The 25,452-nt window shown below is 40.1% G+C and overlaps 1 protein-coding gene across 1 annotated transcript in view; it reads left to right on the top strand.

Annotated features, from left to right (window-relative positions):
* Window positions 1–8,827: 8,827 nt before the first annotated feature.
* Window positions 8,828–25,452, top strand: part of tiam1a (TIAM Rac1 associated GEF 1a) — a 301,399-nt gene continuing 284,774 nt past the window's right edge. The window contains exon 1 of the mRNA XM_060833501.1: window positions 8,828–9,183. The gene's annotated coding sequence lies outside the window, so the exon portion shown is untranslated. The remainder of the gene's footprint in view (window positions 9,184–25,452) is intronic.

Here is a 25,452-nt window from a genome sequence, read left to right as displayed (position 1 = left end):
CTTTACAGAGAGAAATTAAGAAACTGCAGGGGAAGTGCACAACATTGCTTTGTGCTTGGGTCAAGACTGTTCTGGTTCAGCTTCCAGTTGGAAACAGTCCAAATTAATTCTTGACCTTAGTTCCATTAAGGATGTTACATGTTACTATGGTGACAAATGACAATTCTCCTGTTAAACCACCACCTGTTCTTATCCATATATATCAAACATGTATTTTCATAATTCTAAAACTAATTCATTGAGGGTGCTGTATCAAATCAATGACTAAATAGTGATTTAAAATTTACTAAATAAGCTTCAAATGGGTTGTTTGATGTTAATGATTTCCATGGCCATAGTTATAATCAACAACAGAAATGTAAAGCAATATATACTGCAGTGATGACAAGGATGACAATAGCTATTTGTTTTTTTCTTGTACATTTTCTGAGAGATATAATTAGACAAAAATGGAGTGAAATAAGTGAAGTTTACATAATGAAAAAAGGAGGAATAACAAAAGCCTTGAGCAAATAGGTATTTTATAGGAAATGCCTTAAGAAAAAGATATTTGTTGCTGTTTTGGGAGGAAGTTGCAGACAGTCACCCAAACTGGCAGAAGTCACAACTTCCAATGGTGGGGCAGACGTATGGAGACATATATCAGGGAGTCAAAAAGTATGGCACTGGAAAAGCATATCCAAGGAGTGGGAGAGTCGACATTTCAGGCATCATCAGGAATGAAGAGACCAGACCTAAAAGAATAGAAAGCCATGGGTTTGGCAGGGCTGAGCGCAAGTGAGTGAATATTAGAACCACTGGAGATGGGTGCAGAATCTAGCTATTTGAACCCTTGAGCTTGCTGTGCCATTTATTATGACCATGGCTGATCTTTGAATTGAATATCCTAATCTTGCCCTCCCCAATATCCCTTGATCCCTTTTGCCACAAATGTATTAGCTGTCCCCATCTTGAAAATACAATGTTTTGGTCTCACCACCAAATTCCACAGGCTTACCATTTTCTGGCGAGGAAATTTCTCTTCCACTCAGTCCTAAAAGGTTTACCTGTAATCCTTAAACCTAGACCCCTGGTTCTGGATTTCCCCACTATCGGGAATATCCTTCCTGCACCTAACCTGTCTAGTCCTGTTAGAATTTCATAGATTTCTACGAGATTTCCCCTCATTCTTCTAAGCTCCAATGAATAGAATCCTAATGGAATTAGAGTTGAGAGTGTGGTGCTAGAAAAGCACAGCAAGTAGGGAAGCATCCAAGGAGCAAGAAAATCGATGTTTTGGGTAAAAGCCCTTCATCAGGAACTTAGTCTATCCACATGGTGAATTCTGCCATCTAAGAAATCAATTTGGTAAACTTTCGCTGTGCTGCCTCTATCGCAAAAACATCCTTCCTCAGAGGAAGTCAGAACTCACATGACACCAGGTTATAGTCCAACAGGTTTATTTAAGATCAAGCTTTCAGAGTGCTGCTCTTTCATCACTTCACCTGATGAAGGAGTAGCAGTCCAAAAGCTTGTGATTTTAAATAAACCTGTTGAACCGTAACCTTGTGACATGTGACTTCTGACCTTGTCCACCCCAATCCAACACCAGCATTTCCACATCATGGTTTCCTCAGATAAGGAGACCAAAACTGCACAAAATATTCCAACAATAATTGTAGCAAGACATCCTTATTCCTAAACTCCAATCCTCTCATTATGAAGGCTAATATACAGTTTGCCATCTTCACTGCCTGCTGCATCTGCATGCCTACTTTTAATGACAGGTACACAAGGACATTAAGGTCTCATTGAATATTCCCCTCTGTCAATTTATAGCCATTAATAACAATCTGCCTTCTTATTTTTGCGACCAAAGTGGATAATCTCATAGTTATCCACATTTTACTGTATCTGCCATGCAATTGACCACTCACTCAGCCTATCTAAGTCACATTTCAACATCTCTGCATCCTTCTCACAGCTCACCATCCCACCTAGCTTTGTGGATTTTATGGGCTTGTGGAGTATATGGGTGAAGTTTATCCTTTAATAAAAAGTTTCCACATTCATGCTGCAAGCTACCAGAGGGTCATTCTACGTTATGCAGTCTGGAAAATGTTCACAAAATTATTACTTTTTCCTTTGGAGAAAATATCTCAGTTGGACAAGATGCAGAGCTTTCACTGTGTTCCAAAGAACCTTGCCACCCAAAGGGTCACAAATGTGAATATTTTCATATCAACACATCACACACTTTTGGATTTCAAAAGACTTAATAGTTAAAAAAAAGGAAAGATTACAGAGTGCAGTTAATATTGGAGGGAAACCTGAATTTTTAACACCATTCTAATTCACGAGGAAACCACTGATGGTCAAGTCAAAAAATCATTTGGTAAAACCAAACCAAAGTGTGTGACTAATTAAATATAATGTGGAAGCGTCAGTGTTGTATTGGGGTGGACAAAGTTAAAAATCACACAACAACAGATTATAGTCCATCAAGTTTATTTGGAAGCACTAGCTTTTGGCGCACTGTGCGATTTTTAACTAATTAAATACAAGAACTTCACATTTAAGCAGAAATGCTTTTTGTTTAAAATAATTAAATTGAATTGAATTAGCCTTATATCACATGTTCTTAAATGAGTATAGTGAAGTGTGAATGTTAATTGTGCTTTAAATAATTAAATTTACTAGCTAAAAGAAAAACACAATTGTAGATAATTGAAGTATCAAGAATGAAATCATTTTAGTTTTTTTGAGTCAGAGGGCTAAAAGAAATATAGAGGGCAAGGAGATTCAGATGAATTCCCAGAACATAGATGTCATTTTAAATGGTCAATATTTACTCTTGAAGACTGCTTGGTTGTCAGTAGTGCAGTATAATTGACAAAAAAAGACATGTTAAAATAGATCTTGAGAAAACTAAGGGGTCTTAAATCAAATTGTCTTGTTGGCCCAGACGGCATTCATGCAAAGTTACTTAGCACAATGGGAGCTGAAAAATGTGTTGCTGGAAAAGCATAGCAGTTCAGGGAGCATCCAAGGAGCAAGTGAATCGACGTTTCGGGCATAAGCCCTTCTTCCTGAAACGTCAATTCTCCTGCTCCTTGGATGCTGCCTGACCTGCTGCTCTTTTCCAGCAACACATTTTTCAGCTCCGATCTCCAGCATCTGCAGTCCTCACTTTCTCCTAGCACAATGGGAGCCATGCTAAATTACTTGACTGTTCAAACAGTCAATTGTTTGCTGCATTAGGATTACTCCTGATGGTTGTAGAGAGGTTAATTAATTTTGTACCTATAAACAAAAAATACATAGAAAACATTGATGCATGATCTGGATGTCAACTGGAGGAAATTTGCTTGGTTTAACTTTTAGTGATCACACTGTACCAGAGGCTTATTAAATACAAAGGACATGAGTTTTTGAAAATAAATTATATCTCACCAACCCCATTGATGGATGTGTCATGATAGTGTGAAAGTTAGCTATTAAACATAGCATAAAATGTTAGGATTAGTGCATTCAGGAGTGAGCCTTAAAAGTTTCCTCAGTCGCAAGTCAGAATTGCTGCCAAACAACTGCTCTAGCTGCCCGATCAACACACGATACTTCATTCTCTGCACCACTGGTATACTGACTACAGTATACTGCATCTAAAACAAGGACTGCAGAATTCAGCAAGGACTCTTTGATTGCAACTCCCAAATCTCTACCACCAAGAAAGGAAAAGGCATCAGAAATTCCACTTCCAAATTCCTCCTCAAAGTTGCACAACACCTGGCTTGGAGGTAATTTTCTTTTCTTCATTGCGTTGGGTGAAAATCTGAGAGCTGTCTGCTTGAAAATACTTTATGGAATTACTTTTTAAAGGTTTTAGAAGGCATCAAACTATTATACATCTTAACAGCACTTTGGAATGGACAGAAAATGTTGTCTTTAACAGTGATGTCCGCATCCCATGAATGAATTAAAACAAAACACAACTGGATAAGTATCGCACCTTCAAGCAATGACATTTATTTTCTTGCTGACTCCATAGGTGGAATACAACTATAGCTCAGTTCAGAGAGGAGTAAAGTAAATTGGACTGCAACTTCAGAAATTCTGCAGTGAACTGCACATGCACAGGCTTTGAAAATTATTTTCTAGTTTGCTGTTAGCTTCAATGTTACTCATGATGCAAATTCTGAACCATTTGGTATTTCAAAAATCTCTTGATAAGATGCCTCCCAACAGAATACTATTTAACTCTGCTATGAAAAAATTTGAGTCCAATGGGACCTAAGGGCAGATTCTGCATTGACTAGGGAATTGATTGTATTTTCATAGTTGCAAGCTTATCATTAGTTGTAGTAGCTTTGCATGGAAACAGTTTACAAATGAAGTCCCACAGGGAATGGTGTTAAGGATGTTACTTTTCACAAGATGACAGGAAGCCCTGTAGATGATAGAAATCTGTGCTGGCGTCAAAATCTTTGAGAAGAAAATGCCTGTGGTTTGCATATATCCTTCAGTCTTCAAACATAAATGTTATTACATAATGAAATTTGATACATTCAATTAAATTGGACTTCAGAAGCATGACTTTTCTGTTCAATTTCTGTCTTATGCTTCTTTAAAACTAGGCATTGGACTGAAAAAGGCTAAAAAAAGTCATGTTTGCTTGTTCCAGTCCGCGACAATGTTAGACTAAACATGTTGAAGTATTCAAACCTAAAGATGTAATGGAATTAATGTAGAAAAAAAGGTTTTACTCAGTTAATATTCAAGTGATATCAAAATACAATACATGTAAAAGGCTATCATCCAGAATGCAAGCATGATGTTATTATTATGCAAGATTCCACTTTTGCATAATATGAAGGAAAAAAACATGTTAGGTAGCTGGAGCCCAAGACATTTATTGCCAATAATGCTTGTGAGAAAATCCATCCAACAGACAGTATATTATAGCTAAAATTAGATGAGAGGCAGTTGGATTTGTAAAGTTGACTTTTATGTGTGAACACATAACTTTTGGAATAGAGCTACTTTGAAGGACTTCAAGCAAAGTCTGAAACAGAGGGTAGGATTTTCCATTTTTGCAGAATTGATTTGGTGTTTTTTTCATTTTTTAGTACTACTCTGGGAAGTTGCAGAAGTAATCCCTAACAGAATTATTATTGCTTTCTCTTCATGAAGAAGCATGGAGTATCATAAATCCATAAATATCTGGAGCAAATCATAGTGGGTAGAAATAGTTGAAGCAAAAAGTAGTAATTGGAGCACACTGAATGAATCCTGATGTTATCAAAGGGAAACTAATCATTTCTGATCTTATAAGAAAAGCTAATCTATTCCCAATATGTTCAGGAAAATAATATGAACAGCGAGGACACAACAGGGGATTTCTCAGTACACATTCTGCACAATGGGTCAAAAACAGAACTGTGTCTCATTTAAGAATGTGGAGGGTACATTAATCTCAGAGCCAAGTGGGACCACAGAAGTTTCAGACTGTTTTACCCAGACCATGTGTAAGGTGACATCACCTCACCTTACTGATCTTCCAATCTCACTTTCATGTGTGCATATCAGTAACTGAATAGATGAATCAATGTGTCCATATTGCACTGTATCTCTGCGCACTCCACTTAACTTGTGAATGCCTCTGAAAATTGTACTATTCAAATTTGAAAATATTGTCTGTTCCATCCTTCCCTCTTAATGGCTGTACTTTCAGAAACTTCTTCCCTGAACCTCTTGAACATTATAAAACCTCCACAAAGAAAGATTTCAATGACTGCTCCTCATCACTCCCTTTCTAGCTTTGCGTCTACAGGTAAAGTATCTAGGTTTATTTCATGACATTCGAATTAAAGTTACTAAACAGATTCAGGTTGTTATTTCATTTGATCTCTTGCTGATACTGCAAGTCAGTATTCCAGTCCAGCAATTCTGACATGTTCAAGGTGTATCATGAGGTTTCTAAAGGCAAACTAGAAATCAATGATGCCTCTATGGTTGTTAGAAAAGTACCAGCAGAAGGAGTCTCAAAAGGGAACACAAGAAGCAATGTTTTAACAACATTTTGTAGTTTTGATTCAGAAGGCTTCTCACGGAAACTTATTATTTTGTTCCAAGAACTTCACAAAAGTGACAAATCGGGTGAAAATGTGAAACACCGTTTCAGACATGAAACTTTTGGAAGTTGCACAAGATGGGGAGTTAGGAAACACATTCAGGTTATTCCCAGCTTGACCATACGACCACAGGGCTTGGGGCAGAAATTAGGCCATTCAGTCCATCAAGTCTGCTCTGCCATTCAATCATGGCTGATAAGTTTCTCAACCCCATTCTCCCACTTTCTCCCCAAAACCCTTGATACTCAAGGACCTATCTACTTCAGTCTTAAATGTACTCAATGACCAAGCCTCTAACACCATGGGCCCTTATTTCACACAGTTCCTATGCGGCACCTTGTCAAAGGCATTCTTGAAGTCCAGGTAGATAGCATCCATTGGCTCTCCTTGGTCTAACCTACTCGTTACTTCCTCAAAGAATTCTAGCAGATTTGTCAGGCATGACCTCCCCTTGAGAGAGTTCACACACACACACACACACCTTACATGCTGGCTCGGTTTGCTAGGTAGAGGGACAAGCAGCTTTGAGCATGTGGTGAGGCTGCAGAAGGATTTCAATAGGTTAGGAGAGTGGGCAAAGGAGTGGCAGATGGAGTACAATGTGGCAAAGTGTGAGATCATGAACTTTGGTCAGAAGAATAGAGGCATGGACTATTTTCTAAATGGAGAGAAAGTTCAGAAGTCTGAAATGCAAAGAGACTTGGGATCTCCACTTCAGTCAAACAATCAGATTTTCGTAATTCAGTCTAAATATCTGAATTACTTCCAGAACCGTGGATTTGTACATATATTTACACACTGGTAAATACTGGTTGTCATTGATAATGACAGCAGATTTCCAGTATCTGAAAAAGGGAAGGTTGTGGTGTAGTGTTAATGTTACTGTACTAGTAAGTCAAAACCCCACCACAACAGCTTCCCTAAAGGATATTTGTGAACTACATTTTTTTTTGACAATTCAAAATGGTTTCATGGTCATCATTCAACTTTTAATTCCATATTTGCTGATTCGCTGCAGATTTGAATCCAGGTACATCAAGCAGTAGCTAGGTAGTTAGATCATGAAACTAGCTGTGACATTTGACTCTCCAAAGATGGGGGTAAAACATTTTTGGGATATAGGTTGCCATGAACAGTTAATGTACAAACTTCATCTGGAGCTATGGAAGGATTATGTAACCTATTGGATTTTCTGAAAACATTCATACCCATGCTCTTAAACTGACTCCCTGGAAGGTAAGAATAGTTTACCCTGAAACAAATTATGGAGAAGTTTCTTTTGATTGATTGGATTATAAAAGCTTCACATTGGGCAGTTAACTCAACTATTTAAAATTAAGCCCCTTGGAACTTCTGTGACTCAGTTTAACCTCAGAATGTCACTAAAGCATGACCTTCAATGTGATGTACTGTATATTTGTTTGTACATTCAGTGTACATAGTGTACAACATTAGAACACTTTGCTATAAGCTTATGACAAAAAATTTTATCTAAAAAATCCACTTGGGTCCATTTAGTAAGAGCAAACCTCACCTCAGTTCCATGCTCACCAAATTATTTAAGTAGTGTGAAAACATTTATAATCTGGTAATGCCATGATGAACCCTCTCCAGACAGAAAAAAAATCAAGGTTGAGCTAACAATGTAACCAGTAACAAAACGAGAATTTCTTTATTACCTACTATCATTGTGTGTACATAACTGTCACAAGCCGTGGTCTGACGCTCAAACAAGTAACGAACACTGTGATGGTTCATAACTATTTCTTCACATTGCACCTTACAGAATAACGTATGGTATTTTTAAAAGTCATAAAAGTGTACGCTGAAATCGTAACAATTAAACGATCTTTGTTTTCAGAATTGATCATCGAGTAGGGGCAGCTTCACAATGCCATGAAAATTCTGGATCCCATTTACTGCTTGTGAGTTTCATTTCCAACGCGGGTGTGATAACGTCTGTCAAAGATCATCCAGTTAAAACATGAATTGCACTTCTCTCTTCACGGGTGCCGCCCGACAAGCTGAATATTCCCGCTACTTTCTGTTTTATTTCGGATTCTCTGCCGGGCCAGAATTTTGCCCTTGTTGCTAAGTCCCATAGATCGTCCGAGCCAGCTTTGGGAGCAGGGATCTCACGGTAGAATTGGATCCATTTAGTAAGAGCAAGCCACTTGCTCGTTCCGAGGTACCTTCGTCCCAAAGGAGAGTTCCACCCGAGATCAACCGGGCAGAAGTGGGTACTGCAGATGCAGGAGATTAGAGTCAAGTTCCTGATGAAGGGCTTTTGCCCGTAACATCGATTTTCCTGCTCCTCGGATGCTGCCTGACCTGCTGTGCTTTTCCAGCACCACACTAATCTTACTCCCGAAATGTTGACCTTTCCACCTCCTGATGCTGCCTGGCTTGCAACGCGGCAGCTTCCAGCCTCCTGTTTGTACCTACCTTGGATTCCAGCATCTGCAGGGTTTTTTTTCCCCTCCGTCTCTATGAAAGCCAGCCAGCGAACTGATTGCCCTGATTTCGAGTTCACCAGCGCTTCCAGCAGGAGCCGCGCTCACTCTTTGCAATGGGCTCCAACGAAGACCAGCAGCAGCAGCAGCAGCATCACACGCAGCCGATCGGCGATTGGCCGCAATCCGCTGTGACTGATGGGCAGGGTGGCCAATGAGCTGACGGTTGCCCGGGCTGCCTGTCGGTCCCGCCCCCCTCGCGGCGCCCTCGGAAACAATATGGCGGCGGCGGTGGCGGTGCTTTCCCGGACTCTCATGTTGTGATGGTGACCCATTCGGAGCTTCGCGCAAATGTGGCGTTCCGATTTTGCCCAGATGCACGAATTCACATTCCGTGAATGGAGACTTTTCCGGCAAGCGATGAGCCGCCAGTGTTGAAGATGAAAGTCCCTCGGTCCCGTGTTGTGTCCTGAATCAGACTCAGGGGATTCCTCCAGGCTTGAACGCCCGTCGCCACCCTCCTGCAGGCTCCACATATTGAGGTCCATTTCACTCACGCTGTTTCCACTCACTCATTCACTGCATCTTCACAGACCTGGAGCAGCTTCGTACCATCCGAGGTGTGTTTACTTTCGCCAAACTATCTTTATCCGTCATTTTCCTCCTCTGTGAAAATTGAATTGCTTTATTTACTGCCATTTTTTAATGGGAAGTACTGGCTTCTATTTTAGTTTTGGAAATTGAAAATTACTAATATTCCTCGAAATGATGAATCAGAAGTCCACTGTCGTCCTGGCATTACGATTTCTCACGGATCTGTCAAGGCTCGGTGGTTTTCTTGGCTAATTTTAGTTACAATCAGGAATGAACGTTTCTTTGTGTTCTTGCAGTTTCTTAAGACAATCGAGTCCCTCTCTGTTTATTGAATAAATTGATTTATTATCATGTCTTCTTCTTTGTGCTGATCAGGTAAATTATTCGCTCGGTGAACAAACTGGGGTTGCCCTTTGGGGTGGAGATTCTTGCGTTTTAGAAACAAGTCCAACAGCATCGCTACCGTTTCTTGTGGTTATTTGTCTTGCTTTTGTATATCCGTGCACCCTCGATTCCTCCTTCAGCTCATGTTTTGTTCCACACGATAAGGTAGCGATTAGGAATTAGTCTAATGGGTGATCCACACTTTATACGAAAAGTGAGAGCAAGTGGCAAAAATAATGGATTTTCGTTAAGCATTTTGTGAGAATGGCGACGTGCTATTTCCCTTGACATACCTTTAGAAGCAGATGATTTGCTCACAGTATTTGTATTGATTATTGGGCTGTATAGAATGTAGACGCATTCAACTTCCAAGGTTTTGCTTTGTATATCGAAGCATTGAACGACAGATTTATTCATTAAGTTATTGCATGTTCGTTGTCGGTTTAATCCATTGATTTTCATATCTTTTTTAAATTCTGCGTTAATATTTTAAAAACCGCAGTTTTTTTCTAAATTTATTGAGCACTTAAGATATTCAAATGTTCGAAAATGTTTCTGCACATATTAAACTTTTTACATCATTTGACTTCCATTGCGATCGTTCGTTGAGAGTATTTCTGTTGATTCTTGATTGAAAAATTCGTTGTCTGGTATCTTGTTGTTTTTAAAAAAAAATCGTTTTTTTCCCCCTGAAATAGCGCTTGGCTCCACCTGACGAGTTTTCATTATGTTAACTATTTACATTGAAGATATTTTCTGCCTCTCAAGTCCTCAAGAGTTGTTGCGAAATATTATCACATTCGGGAAAGGTGACTTCTTTCTTGCAGCTTTAACTGCGATTAAAGCATCAATGATTATAGATGAAGGGCATGAAATCTAAAGTGGAATGGAATAGATTTGGCTTGATGATTTGCAATTTTTTCAGGTTATTGCGCCTGACTCGGGAAATGGTAAAATGGATAGTTGATATTGAAAAAATAAAAAGCTTTGTTTGTTTGCTGCCTAACTTCAAATGTGGTGTATCTTCTCAAATTTTTGCAGCAGTGAAATATGGGGTCATGATTTTTAGTCGGTAGAAGCTGTAGGAGGCACTCATCATAGCCATCATTGTGTGACAATGTGGGGAATCAAATTAGCTAAGTAGGATGATGAACTTGTAGATTATTGAAAAGGAAGTGTACTTTAAGCATTAATTTCAGGAATAATTGAAGTTAATATGCAAGAGGTAAATGTTGCCAGTTAAAACTTCTGTATGTGTCAAGTTAAAGCATTGTTTAAAAACAAGTACAGAACATGTTATGGAATACAGGGTATCATGCTTTTATTTAAAAAAAGCAAATAACACCATAGTATATATGGTAAAAATAAGATTTTTTCCATCTCTACAATTCAAGTTCAGAATAGTCCCCGAATTAAAGGTAAATTTCCGTTTTCATTGAGCTTCGAAAAGTCAGTGGAAAAACTAAGTACTACAGATATTTGGAAATCTGAAATATAAACAGAAATGCTGGAAATACTCTGCAGTTCAGGCAGCATCTGTGGAGAGAGAAAGATCTAACATCTGAGATTCATCTTAAAGTCATAGAGATGTACAGCATGGAAACAGACCTTTTGGTCCAACCTGTCCATGCCAACCAGATATCCCAACCCAATCTCGTCCCACCTGCCAACACCCGGCTCATAGCCCTTCAAATGTTTCCTATTCATATACCCATCCAAATACCTCTTAAATGTTGCAATTGTACCAGCCTCTTCCACTCCCTCTGGCAGCTCATTCCACACACGTACCACCCTCTGTGTGAAAACGTTGCCCCTCTTTATATCTTTCCCCTCTCACCCTAAACCTATGCCCTCCAGTTCTGGACTCCCTGACCCCAGGGAAAAGACTTTGCCTATTTACCCTATCCATGCCCCTCATAATTTTGTAATCTTCTATAAGGTCACCCCTCAGCCTCCAGGGAGACAGTCCCAGCCTGTTCAGCCTCTCCCTATGGCTCAAATCGTCCAACCATGGTGACATCCTTGTAAGTCTTTCCCGAACCCTTTCAAGTTTCACAACATCTTTCCGATAGGAAGGTGACCAGAATTGGATGCAATATTCCAACAGTGGCCTAACCAATGTCCTGTACAGCCGCAACATGATCTCCCAACTCCTGTACTCAATACTCTGACCAATAAAGGAAAGCATACCAAACACCTTCTTCACTATATCCTATCTACCTGCAACTCCATTTTCAAGGAGCAATGAACCTGCACTCCAAGGTCTTTTTGTTAGGCGACACTCCCTAGGACCTAACGATTAACTCTGTAAGTCCTGCTAAGATTTGCTTTCCCAAAATGCAGCATCTCGTATTTATCTGAATTAAACTCCATCTGCCATTTCTCAGCCCATTGGCCCATCTGGTCAAGATCCTGTTGTAAATCTGAGGTAAACCTTTTGGCTTCCACTACACCTCCAATTTTGGTGTCATCTGCAAACTTACGAGCTGTACCTCTTTTGTTCGCATCCAAATCATTTATGTAAATGACAAAAAGGTAGAGGACCCATCACCGATCCTTGTGGCACTCCACTGGTCACAGGCCTCCAGTCCGAGGAACAACCCTCCGCCACCACCTCCCGTCTTTCACCTTTTGAGCCAATTCTGTATCCAAATGGCTAGTTCTCCCTATATTCCATGAGATCTAACCTTGCTAACCAGTCTCCCATGGGGAACCTTGTCGAATGCCTTACTGAAGTCCATAAAAATCACATCTACCACTCTGCACTGAGAAATGTAGCTGATGGAATCAGAACCCTTCGCCATTAAAAATATGAATTATGCATGTAATTTTCCAAAATCTTGGAGATTATGAAAGTGATGCAAAGAGAAAAAGTATTTTTACAAATTGCTCAAACTTAACTATAAAACCATTTTTTGCCAATTCCTTCATGAACTCAATCTCTGAAAGTGATAATTTAGTACTGAGTTATCATAACTGTGAGACAGATTGAGGCAATGTAAAATATTCAACACTTTACCCCATAGATACCAATCTAGGTTAAATTTAAATGTTGGCCCCAGAGAGAACAGTATCATCAGATGTCTGATGTGTTGCCATCCTTTTTTTTGAAGTTGTGGCTCTATTTCTTCCCTACTTGATTGGACAGTTGGATATTAGATTAGATTAGATTACTTAGTGTGGAAACAGGCCCTTCGGCCCAACAAGTCCACACCGACCCGCCGAAGCGCAACCCACCCATACCCCTACCCCTACCCCTACATATACCCCTTACCTAACACTATGGGCAATTTAGCATGGCCAATTCACCTGACCCGCACATCTTTGGACTGTGGGAGGAAACCGGAGCACCCGGAGGAAACCCACGCAGACACGGGGAGAACGTGCAAACTCCACACAGTCAGTCGCCTGAGGTGGGAATTGAACCCAGATCCCTGGCGCTGTGAGGCAGCAGTGCTAACCACTGTGCCACCGTGCCGCCTCCTTTCCCCTCTTTCCCCTCTCACCCTAAACCTATGCCTTCTAGTTCTGGACTCCCTGACCCCAGGGAAAAGACTTTGTCTATTTATCCTAACCATCCCCCTCATAATTTTGTAAACCTCTATAAGGTCATAAGACGATAGGAGCAGGAATAGACTATTCAGCCTCTCAGGCCTGTTCCAGCATAGGTTGTGGTTGAATATCAACATGAACGTTACAATCTTTCCACGCTATCTTCATATCCCATCATGTGATTAGTGTCCAAAATCTATTATCTGAGCATACTGAATTACCATGCTCATGTAGCCCTCTGGGTGGATAATTCCAGAGGTTCAGTGGAATTACTTTTTTAGTTTATAGTATCCTTCCACAACAGAGGACACAGCAAATATTTTTATAAGAAGCACTTGCCTTTTGTTGGATACAGTAGCATTTCAGTGAGGGTTGATTAATCAATTAGATTAATTATAAATTGACTTGTAAATCATGTACAGTTGTGGAATGTATATTGTGTGGTCTGGAGCTGCTTGTAAATGCTTTCACTGAAATGGAAAATGCCCCAGAATGTTACTTCACATTTACATGGCATTCCCAGAAGTGGACCAACAGTGTAATTCTTGTTGCAGTCCTGAACAGTAATCATAGATGTGCAGATTATCACAAAACAGAGGTGTGCGAGTTTCATGAAGTTGCACAGGTATCCATTGGATGCTACTTCACCAGTTAGTATTCTTCAACTCTGGGAATCAAGAAGAAAATTTTAGTGGTGAATCTCAGTGAATATATTTTCTTGAAAAATAACAGAACATACTGTTGGAAATTATCCTGTAGAGAAGCAAAGGTGAGGCATTTGAGCATATCTGATAGAGACAACAAGTCTTTGTCAGAATAGTAAGGTGTTTCAAAATCTGTCATCACATTTTCTTTCAGCTTGATGCAAATCTCGAAGTTGATCTTGTGATGAATAGTGCAAGAATAATCAGGATTTGTCATTTTCCAGTGGGTTAAGGCGAGATTGCAGAAAACTTTAAATGAGTCTTACATACTACTAAATCACCTTTTTTTCACAAGATGTACAATCTAATCTTTTTATATCCCTTAGTCTAGTCATTTTTGCACAGAGATACATGACACTGACTCTCTTTTTCGTATTATTCACATAGGCATGTACAGGTGTGAGTTATGTGGAGCTGATGTTCTGTTCATGAGAAGAAGGTTTCTGTTAGAGGATATCATGTGTCTAAACTTCAGCAAACTGTCATAATAGACAGATTCGAGAAGAAAGTTCCTTGCAGTTTGTTACAGGACTGATTGTATGTAGCAAAGAACAGAAAGAAAAACTACTTTTGAAGACCATTGTTTAAGACTGTCTGTTTATGAAGACATCTCTGCCCAATGTTTGGAGTCATTGGATTGCCATGTGAATATGAAATGCACAAGTGACTATCTGCCTTCCTCAGGAATAGATTCAAGTTCCCGTAGTGAAATGATATTGCCCTTTTCAACCAGAAGTATATTTTTAAGGTTACCCTGAATGTCAATAATGAAAGCAAAAAGAGGAGATCAAATGATTATTACATTAATGACACATTTTCAAATTCACAATTTGCTTATTTCAATTCAATCCAGTTCGAATTCTTGCACTGTTTACATTTAAAGACCAAATATGCAAAAGTTCTCAGACTTGGCAAAACCCAACAAATATGTTTCAATTGATCTTTAGCAAAGAAATTGCTAAGTACATCCACATGACATTTGTGTCCACTGTGATTTAATGAAACATTTAAGCATGAGTTAGGGAGATTTTTTCACGTGGAAGGTTACATGGAGTGAGCAGGAAAGTAAAGTTAAAACCCATGATCAATTATGTTCAAATTAAGTAGAAAGCAGTCTCAATTGGTCAAATGGTCTTGTGCCCCTATTTAATGTAGTCACTGCATTTTCATCCAGTTCATAGACCAATCTGAGCCATTCTGTGTGTTAAAGAAAAGCCTTCCCATGTAGATTGTGTAAATAAATGAATATTGAAACAAAGCAGCTAACGATTAAGGTAGTTTAAGAATTTCCCTCCTTAACCATTAAAAAGGAATATGATTTTGTGTGACCACTCTTCAATCATTCGTTGAAATTTTCAATATTTATGTAGCTGTTTCACAAGTAATTTAGTTAATATTTAATCAACCAAGCTAATCAACCTGATTGTGTTGATGATTTAAGAGCTGAACTAACTCCTTGCGTAGAATGCAATTCTTTGGAGAGGATTCAGAAGAAAGCACGAGCAGTGAATTGAAATTTAAGAGGCTAGGAATTTGGTTCTGGGAGCAAGTTATAATTGCAAAGGGTTAAAATTATGGATGGATTTAAATGCAAGCTGTGTGGGCTGGGAGCCAGCGTGAATCAGGGATGAGTGTGGTTGGCAAGTGAAGATTGATGTAGATGTTATCTAAAATGAAAGGGTTTGAAATGAAGATGAGAATTTTAAAATCAATTTTAACTGTTCAACTGTGAGCTAGCGTTGATCAGTGCAGGCAATGATGGGTGAATGGGACTTGGTTCAAGGTAAGTTGGGGCAACGGAGTTTTGAATGATCTTAAACTTAGAGGGGAGACTATGAGAATCCAGTCAGAGTGCATTGTTCACTATTGCAATGTAACAAATTATTTAGGATTTCGGCAGCAGATGAACTGAGACAGGGCTGTTACGGATGTGATAATGTGATTACGTGGGCAGATGCTCATCTTGGGGGAAAACAGCCTGGTTTGGTCGTAGAATGTAACTGGTGGGAGGAGTCAACTTGAAAGAAACAAAAGCAGAAATTGCTGGAGAAACTCAGCAGGTTCAAGCAGCATCTGTGGAAAGAAAATAAACTTAACATTTCGAGTCAACTGACCCTTCCTCAGAACTTATAGCAGGAATTGTTGACAGGAAAGGAAAAGGAACAATTGAAAATCCTGAGGGGCATTGATAGGGTAAATAGACAAGGTCTTTTCCCTGGATTGGTTCAATTCAGAACTAGAGTGTATAGGTTTAGAGGGTGACAGGAGAAAGATTTAAAAGAGACTTAAGGGACGACCGGTTCACGCAAAGGGTGGTACGTGTATGGAATGAGCTGCCAGAGGAAGTGGTGGAGGCTGGTACAATTACAACATTTAAAAGGCATCTGGATGGGTATATGAATAGAAAGGACTTGGAGGGATAGGGCCAAGTGCCGGCAAAAGGGACTAGATTAATTTAGGATATCTGGTTGGCATGGATGAGTTAGACTGAAGGCTCTGTTTCCGTGCTATATATCTCTATGATCCAGTAACGCTAAGAGAAACTGGGTAGGTGATAATGGGGGCTATAAGTAACTCCAGTATGAGTTGGCTGTGCTGAAGGCAACATAACTCAACCTGGGGTGTGGGGGTGGGAATAGACATTGAAGGAGATGTTAATGCTCTAAAATTGTTAAACTTGAAGGTGAGTTCTGTAGGTTATAAGGTCTCCAAGCAGGAGAGGAGGTTTGTTCGTCCAGCCTGTTTTCAGCCCATTGTAGTCCTATAGCAGGCCTGAGACAAAAATACTGGCATGGGAATACTGTGGTATGTTGAAGTAGCAGGCAACTGAAACTTGAGGTCAGAGGAAGAGTGAACCAGGATGTCCTGGAGCGAATTGTCGTTGTGGAATGCTGACAAAGACTTTCAGGGGAAAATGTGCTTATTGGTGGGATCCTGCTTGAGGTGGTGGAAATGACCACTTGCAATCTCCTGATATGTAAATGAATTTTGCATGAATGCACTTTTTATTTATTCATTCATGGGATGTGAATGTCACTGACAAGGCCAGGATTTATTGCTCATCTGTAATGGAAAGCTGGAGATGATGTGCATTTATTATTCATCTGCGATGTGCAGTTATTTTTCAACTGTTGCAAATAACAAATTTTGATTGTACTCCAGAGAAACTTGACTTCACATGTTCTCTCATCTGTCTGTTCAGGGATATTATTGCACATGTCTGGAAAAAGTGGGACTTGAATCCAGGCTTCCTGTTTCAGAGGGAGGAACAGTACCACTATGCCACAAGAGCACTTCTCAAATTGTTTTATGCTTGTTGTTCCTGCGGTTCTAATTACCTCTCCCAAGATATCACAGCTGTGATTTGTTCTAGTATTTGTGACTTCCGGAGTTTGCACAACTTTTAAGGATGTTCAGCTGCAGGGTAAAATTTCCATGAGCAAAATGTAAAAATGTATTTCCCTTCTCCCACCCAATAACGCTCAAATGTGTTCAGTGGCACAGCTAAAAGGTAGCAGCTCTATTTCTCACTTGGTTTTGGGCACTCTGTGTTTTTCACTCTGATTTTGTGAAGGATGAGCCATTATTGATTCCAAATATGTGTCCTGGGTTAGATGTAGGAAACTGACACTTTAATGATACTCAATTTGACTACTCTATGTCCATCATTACAAGTAAAGCTATGGAGGACACTATTGGCAGGTTAATCCATCAAGCCAGGGCTCACTGACTTAAGTTGGCTTCCAGTCTGGCGTAATTATTATTTTGACATTTTTGAATGTGTAAACTCCACGCAAACAGTCTCCCGAGGCTGCAATCGACCTCGGGTCCCTGGCACTGTGAGACAGCAGTGCTAACCACTGTGTTTTCCAGACTCTTGAGCTTGAATGGGAACAAATAGTAGTGTTTCATGAGCATATGCATGTGGTTATCTAGGATGTGTGAAGGATCCTAGAGATTTCACATGGAATAGGGTTCTTGTTGCCTTGCCATGATCAATCCACTGATCTCTAACTAATGAAAACCTTGATCACTAAAATACTTAGTAATGAGCTCTACACATTAAGAAGCTTACCCCTGAGGCAATGCCTTAATCTGTTCTCAGAAATAACTAACCTGAAGGTTTGAGATGCGAAAATTGTAAAAAGTTAACTCATGACAAATTGTAGCATCTCGCAAGAAGACCTGCAACTAACTATTCCAGCTTATGCAGCACTGCATTTAACAGTCAACTGGTAGTGCATTTCCCTTGGCTTCTATATTGTCAAGACAATGTTTGAATTAAATCAACAATTGGTATCTTGTTTGTCAGTGCAAGCAGTTTTCTCACTTCCATAGGACGTCCAGAACAAAAGTAATGGATTGTGTATTTGCACGGATTGCAGAATTCCCTCAGTTGTCGGGATCTTCAGTTGCTATTTTTCCCTGTTGTTGGCTTCATGAATTAGGAAACATATTATTAGTTTCAGCTGTTAAATGATGACCATCACTGGAGCATGCAGATGGGTGCCTTCTTTTCCTGGCAACTGCCTTCGTGCATTTATGTTATATGGTTATACATTTGCCTCTCTGCTTTTCTCTGCATAAAAATGTGGCTCTTTGAAGCACTTTACAATCTGGCTTATGACTCTTTTTAGGCATCCAAACCATATTGCTAACATTGGCTGGCCTATAGTTTTCTTTGATCAACTCATTGACTTCCTGAAAGACCAAGTGAGATGAATTGATAGGCCTGATGGCATCCTCTCAAGTAGATTTGAAGGAGTATCCTATTTGATTATCATGTTTTCACTGCTGCATAATTTAGCTTTGCAGAAAAAAAACACATGCTGCTAACATGACAGCAGGGCTGTCAGTATGGAGAAGACATTGGCGTAGAGTATGGTGGGAAAGCAATTATCTGTAGTCAGAGCTGTTCAATACTGAGTCTTTGAGGAGCGATGTGTGTTCAGCTACATTGACTTATGTCCAATCTCTATTTCAATTCTTCAATCTCATTTCCAAAAATCAGCTCAGAAATGAGGAATCTCCCTGTGCAGCAGACAAGCCAGCATTACAATTTATATGCAAAGACTGAATGTAATCTGGTTTTAATGGCTTTGGGATAGATTTTCAAAGAACTTATTACCTCAATATGCACCTAACTGCCTGTTTAAAGAGTTCTTAAACCTATCCCTGTTCTAAGGTGTTGATCAATAGGTGTAATATGGTAGGCAGAGGTTTACTGAGGCTCACTTAGGGGATCCTGAGGTAATTGTCGTTGTCAACCTCTCAGATCTAATGCTTGCTCTCTGAAGACAGCAAACTCTAAAAATCTGTATCTGCTGAAATGGCCGTGCCAGCCTGCTTTCTGAGGTGCATTTGGCTGGACAGGTCCAGATGCAATCGCTATTGACACACAACAGCAATTTCAATTCCTATTGCATGACTCTGCTGTTTGGTTGCAGTTCAGAACTTTTACCTCTGTTTTGGATAATACACTAGGAGATCACTGGACTGATTTCTTAGGTGTCCACTGGAGAAGTTTGGAGCTGGCACAAGTTCTCATTTCAGCTTTGCCAAGGGATGTTCATGTGCCCTGGTGCTGGAATCCTGCAGTGGAAGCTGAGTTGTTCATTTTAGCAAATGTACAGCCATTCCCTACGGCTCATTTGGCACAATGGTAGTATGCATACTTCTGAATCACAAGGCTTGGTTTTGAGTCTCACCTGCTCCAGAGGTGTATAATAACATCACTGAACAGATTGATTAGAAAATATCTGCAGCCACTTCATGATTAACAGTAGTTTATTCATCCCATTTGTCATGCTGCCTGCTTTAACAGATCTAGGGTATAAGCCCTACAATTATCTCTACTCTTGTTCTTCCTTATCACCTCTACCTGCTTCAGTTGTCTTATGCTTTGAAAATTGCCCATTCCACTCCACATAAACTCAACATCTAAACAGATGTTGGTGCATCATTTTCTTTAGTGATTGGCATAACGTCAGCAAGTGACTTTTGCGATGGTGATGAAAGCCTTAATAATTTATCTCCCTGCGCTCGCATCCAAATTTGATATTGTACCTTGAAAAGGGGAAAGGGTCAACAATTAAGTTATAGTTTTAATGGCACGCATTTACCAGATCATTATATTATATCAGGTTGTTACGTTCAAGGAATTAGTGTGAGAGACTTAAGAGTGAAATAATAAAAGAACTAGTAAGGAAGATGCAAACAAACTCATTTGTGACAGGGTTCCAGCTTTGGCACTTGTGATGTTGATTATTCTTTGACTTGTGATTATGTTAGTAACTGTCTCTTTTATGGACTGAGTCTTTATATAATGGCTAGACCTCCTTGTCTGCTGCTCATCATCTGTTATAAACAAGGAGTGGGAAAGTGAATGAACACCTACTTGAGTGGTGATGTCTTGCTTCAGTTGCATAAGTGTTGGTTAGACCACACCCGGAGTACTATGTTTAGTTTTAGTCTCTTTATCTCAGGAAAAATGTTGTTACTTCAGAGGGAATGCAATAAGGTTCACCAGACTTCTTCCTAGGATGGTGGACTGTCCTAGGAACAGAGATGGGACGAACTGTATTCTAAATAATTTCAAAGAATGACAAGTGATCTCACTGAAGCTTAGAAAATACTTAAAAGGAAAAACAGGTCGAAGCCGTAAGATGCATCCTCTGAATCAGGAAACTGGGACACAACCGAAAAAGATTAAGGGGCATGCCATTTGAGTCCATAATGAGGCAAAATTATTTTATTCAGAGGGTTATGAACATTTGGAATTCTCTACAACAAAAGTCTCTGGATGCTCAGTGTATGAATATATTTAAAGTAGAGGTTTATAAATTTCTGATTACCAGTGGCATACAGTGTTAATAGGATGCGACAGATTAAAAAGTATTGAAGTGTTGATCTGCCACGATCAAATTGAATGGTGAGACAGACTCAGTGCGCTGAATCGCCTGTTCCTGTTCTTAGGCAAAGGCTTTCAATCCTTTCCACCAGTTTAGTTTACCACGATGCCCATTATGACAGAGAAACATGTGTAATTAAAAAGAGATACAGTTATGAGGACAACAGCACCTTAAGAATGACATTCAATGAAAACCTCTTGGCTGATAGACAAATGCAAGAGGTAGGAATAATTGTATGGAAGTGAGGTTTAGTTGCTATAGAGCTATGCAGAAAGAATGAGAGATGTGACTGGTAATCTTACATTCTCTCTCTTGGCAAGATCACTGTGCCCTCTCCAGAGCATGACCTGCTGATGCAAATTACAGAACTGCGTAATTTAAAATCTTCAGATTCAATGGTGCTTTTTGTTCCAGCAATACTCCAGCTCTATGACTGGTGATGTTCAAGTTGCAGTGTTAAAATTCATGATCTACAATTTGGACTTAATTGCATGGTCAATTTTCCTGTAATTGCGGTACTGTAACATGTAGTGCATGTAATTTAGTATGACCATGCAGATTTGACATGAACAGCATACGATTGCAACTTAGACATAGAAAACACACTCTAATTGCTTTGCCTTGTTACCAACACCAATCACTTCTAAACTACTTGCGAATGTCCTTATATATTGATTTGGGAATGAAATTCATGTGTTCTGAAAGATCTGAGAACACATTTAGCATAAGATGGTTAATGTAACTAAGCTCTCAAAGGAGATTTTGGTTGTTAGTTTGTATCCTTCCAATTAGGCATGACTTGGACTTAGGAAACCTAGGACTATATGTTAGAGAAAAAAAGAATTGCAATTACATGAGACTTTAACAACTGCCAGACATCTCAAAGTCTGTTACAACTGAAGTACAATTGGAGTACGACCCCTGTGCAGGAAATATGGCAGCCCATTGTAGCATATAGTCTTCTATGTACACCTGAGAGGTAACCAGGACCTTAGTTTTAACGCTTCATCAGAAAGGTGGCATCTCTGACACACTTCCTTGGTCCTACGCTGGAGTTTGATTTCTGTACTTTGACTTTGTGTTAATATAGTGAAGTACAGCTCGAATCCACAACCATCGGGGGTGTACAATCATAGACTCCCTACGATGTGGAAAGAAGTCATTAGACCCATTGAGTCTGCACTGACTTTCTGAAGAGCATCCCACCCAAACTCAGCTCTCCCACCCTATTACTGTAACACCACATTAACTGTGGTGAATCCACCTAGCCTGCACATCCCTTGACAGGATGGACAATTTGAGTATCCAATCCACCTAACTTGCACACCTTTGGACTGTGGGAGGAAACTGGAGCATTCAGAGGAACCCATGTGAGCATGGAATTGAACCTGAGACTCTGGTGCTGTGAGGTACAGTGGTAACCACATCCACTGTGCCGGCCGAAGGGTTAGTATCGGAGTTTGTGTGATAAGATGGTCATGTCCCTATCTGTGGGCCTTAAGGCAAGGATTTACATTCATCTTTTCCAGAACTGTATAATAAATTTTTAGTTAACCTGTTCAGAAAAAGTATCTGAAATCAAAACAGAAATTGGTGGTGAAATTTCAGCAGGTTTGGTGGCATCTGTGGAGAGAAAGCCAAGTTAACTTTTCAAATAAGTTAACTCTTCTTCAGAGTCTCCTTCTGCCCATGGATGCTGCCAGACCTGCTGACTATCTACAGCAATTTCTGTTTTTGGTTCAAGTATTCGGCATCCGTTGTTAATTGTTTCTCATCATAAAACAATCTCTCTCTGACTCAGGCATATGTGTTCCCAACCAACCCGTGACCAGTATTCCAAAAGCCTTGTTTTTATGGTGAGGATTAAATCTGAAGGTCTAAATAATTTCTCTTGTTTCCCACCTCTGCCTATCTTTTAGCATGCAGAAACACCTGGTCTTGATCAGATAACTTCAGAAGTTTTTTTATTTTCATTCCTTTGGGGAAGTTGAAGATTGGTAAATTGCTGTCTCCCTCCAGCAAGTTTTTAATGATCTCTTACTTACTTGCGTTAGTGCACAACACAGCTATATAAAGTGAAATATATTTTGGTAAAGTTTTAATTTGTTGTTTTGTGTTGATTGATGCATGATTCTACTTTTTTTTGGTTTAAAGAACAATTGCTTATCAAACATTTCATGAGTAGTTCTCTTGAACTTGGAAAACAACATCTGTGATCACTTAGTTATAGTTGTGCGTAGATTGAAATTATAGAGTTGCAGAGATGTACAGCATGAAACAGACCCTTCGGTCCAACCCGTCCATGCCGACCAGATATGCCAACACAATCTAGTCCCATCTGCCAGCGCCTGGCCCATATCCCTCCAAACCCTTCATATTCATATACCCATCCAAATGCCTCTTAAATGTTGCAATGTTTCACCCTTTGTGTGAAAAAGTTGCCCCTTAGGTCTCTTGTATATCTTTCCCCTCTCACCCTAAACCTATGCCCTCTAGTTCTGGACTCCCCGATCCCAGGGAAAAGACATTGCCTTTTTATCCTATCCATGCCCCTCATAATTTTGTAAACCTCTATAAGGTCCTCCCTCAGCCTCAGATGCTGCTGGGAAAACAGCCACAGCCTGTTCAGCCTCTCCTTGTAGCTCAGATCCTCCAACCCTGGCAACATCCTTGTAAATCTTTTCTGAACCCTTTCAAGTTTCATAACATCTTTCTGATAGGAAGGAGACCAGAATTGCATGCAATATTCCAACAGTGGCCTAACCAATGTCCTGTACAGCCGCAACATGACTTCCCAACTCCTGTACTCAACACTCTGACTAATAAAGGAAGGCATACCAAACACCGCCTTCACTATCCTATCTACCTGCGTCTCCATCCTGAAGGAGTTGTGAACCTGCACTCCAAGGCCTCTTTGTTCAGCAACACTCCCTAGGACCTTACCATTAAGTGTATAAGTCCTGCTAAGATTTGCTTTCCCGAAATGCAGCACCTCTCATTTATCTGAATTAAACTCCATCTGCCACTTCTCAGCCCATTGGTCCATTTTGTCCAGATCCTGTTGTAATCTGAGATAACCCTCTTCGCTGTCCACTACACCTCCAATTTTGGTGTCGTCTGCAAACTTACTAACTGTGTCTATTATGCTCGCATCCAAATCATTTATGTAAATGACAAAAAGTAGAGGGCCCAGCACTGATCCTTGTGGCACTCCACTGGTCACAGGCCTCCAGTCTGAAAAACTACCCTCCACCAACACCCTCTGTCTTCTACCTTTGAGCCATTTCTGTATCCAAATGGCTAGATCTCCCTGTATTCCATGAGATCTCACCTAATCGTCTTCCATGGGGAACTTTGTCACACACCTTACTGAAGTTCATATAGATCACAACTACTGCTCTGCTCTCATCAATCGTCTTTATTACTTCTTCCAAAAACTCAATCAAGTTTGTGAGACATGATTTCCCACGTACAAAGCCATGTTGACTATCTCTAATCAGTCCTTGCCTTTCCAAATACATAGCTGAAAATGTGTTGCTGGAAAAACGCAGCAGGTCAGGCAGCATCCACGGAGCAAGAGAATCGACGTTTCGGGCATGAGCCCTTCTTCAGGAAGTGCTCATGCCTGAAAAGTTGATTCTCTTGCTCCTTGGATGCTGCCTGACCTGCTGCGCTTTTCCAGCAACATATTTTCAGCTCTGATTTCCAGCATCTGCAGTCCTCACTTTCTTCTTTCCAAATACATGTACATCCTGTCCCTCAGGATTCCCTCCAACAACTTGCCCACCACTGAGGTCAGGCTCACCCATCTATAGTTCCCTGGTTTGTCTTTACCACCCTTCTTGAACAGTGGCACCACGTTTGCCAACCTCCCAGTCTTCCGGCACCTCACCTGTGACTATCGATGATACAAATATCTCAGCAAGAGGCTCAGCAATCACTTCTCTAGCTTCTCACAGAGTTCTTTGGTACACCTGATCAGGTCCTCGGGATTTATCCACCTTTAGCCGTTTCAAGACATCTAGCACTTCCTCCTCTGTAATCTGGACATTTTGCAAGATGTCACCATCTATTTCCCTACAGTTAATATCTTCCATACCCTTTTCCACAGTAAATACTGATGCAAAATATTCATTTAGTATCTCCCCCACTTTCTGTGGCTCCACACAAAGGCCGTCTTGCTGATCTATTCTCTCCTTAGTTACCCTTTTTGTCCTTTAATATATTTGTAAAACCCCTTTGGATTCTCCTTAATTCTATTTGCCAACGCTATCTCATATCCCCGTTTTGCCCTCCTGATTTCCCTCTTAAGTATACTCCTACTTTATACTCTTCTAAGGATTCACTCGATCTATCCTGTCTATACCTGATATATGTTTGCTTCCTTTTTCTTAACCAAGCCCTCAATTTCTTTAGTCATCCAGCATTCCCTATACCTACCAGCCTTCCCTTTCACCCTGACAGCAATATACTTTCTCTAGATTCTTGTTATCTCATTTCTGAAGGCATCCCTTTACCTGCGAATATTTGCCTCCAATCAGCTGTTGAAAGTTATTGCGTAATACTGTCAAAATTGGCCCTTCTCCAATTTAGAACTTCAACTTTTAGATCTGGTCTCTCCTTTTCCATCACTATTTTAAAACAAATAGAATTATGGTCACTGGCCCCAAAGTGCTCCCCCCACTGACACCCCAGTCACCTGCCCTGCCTTATTTCCAAGCGTAGGTCAGGTTTTGCACCTTCT

This window comes from Hemiscyllium ocellatum, chromosome 12 (genome assembly GCF_020745735.1).
Source record: "Hemiscyllium ocellatum isolate sHemOce1 chromosome 12, sHemOce1.pat.X.cur, whole genome shotgun sequence".
Lineage (NCBI taxonomy): Eukaryota > Metazoa > Chordata > Chondrichthyes > Orectolobiformes > Hemiscylliidae > Hemiscyllium > Hemiscyllium ocellatum.
Note: the sequence above shows the minus strand (reverse complement) of the source record. Positions and strands in the feature narration are given on the sequence as shown.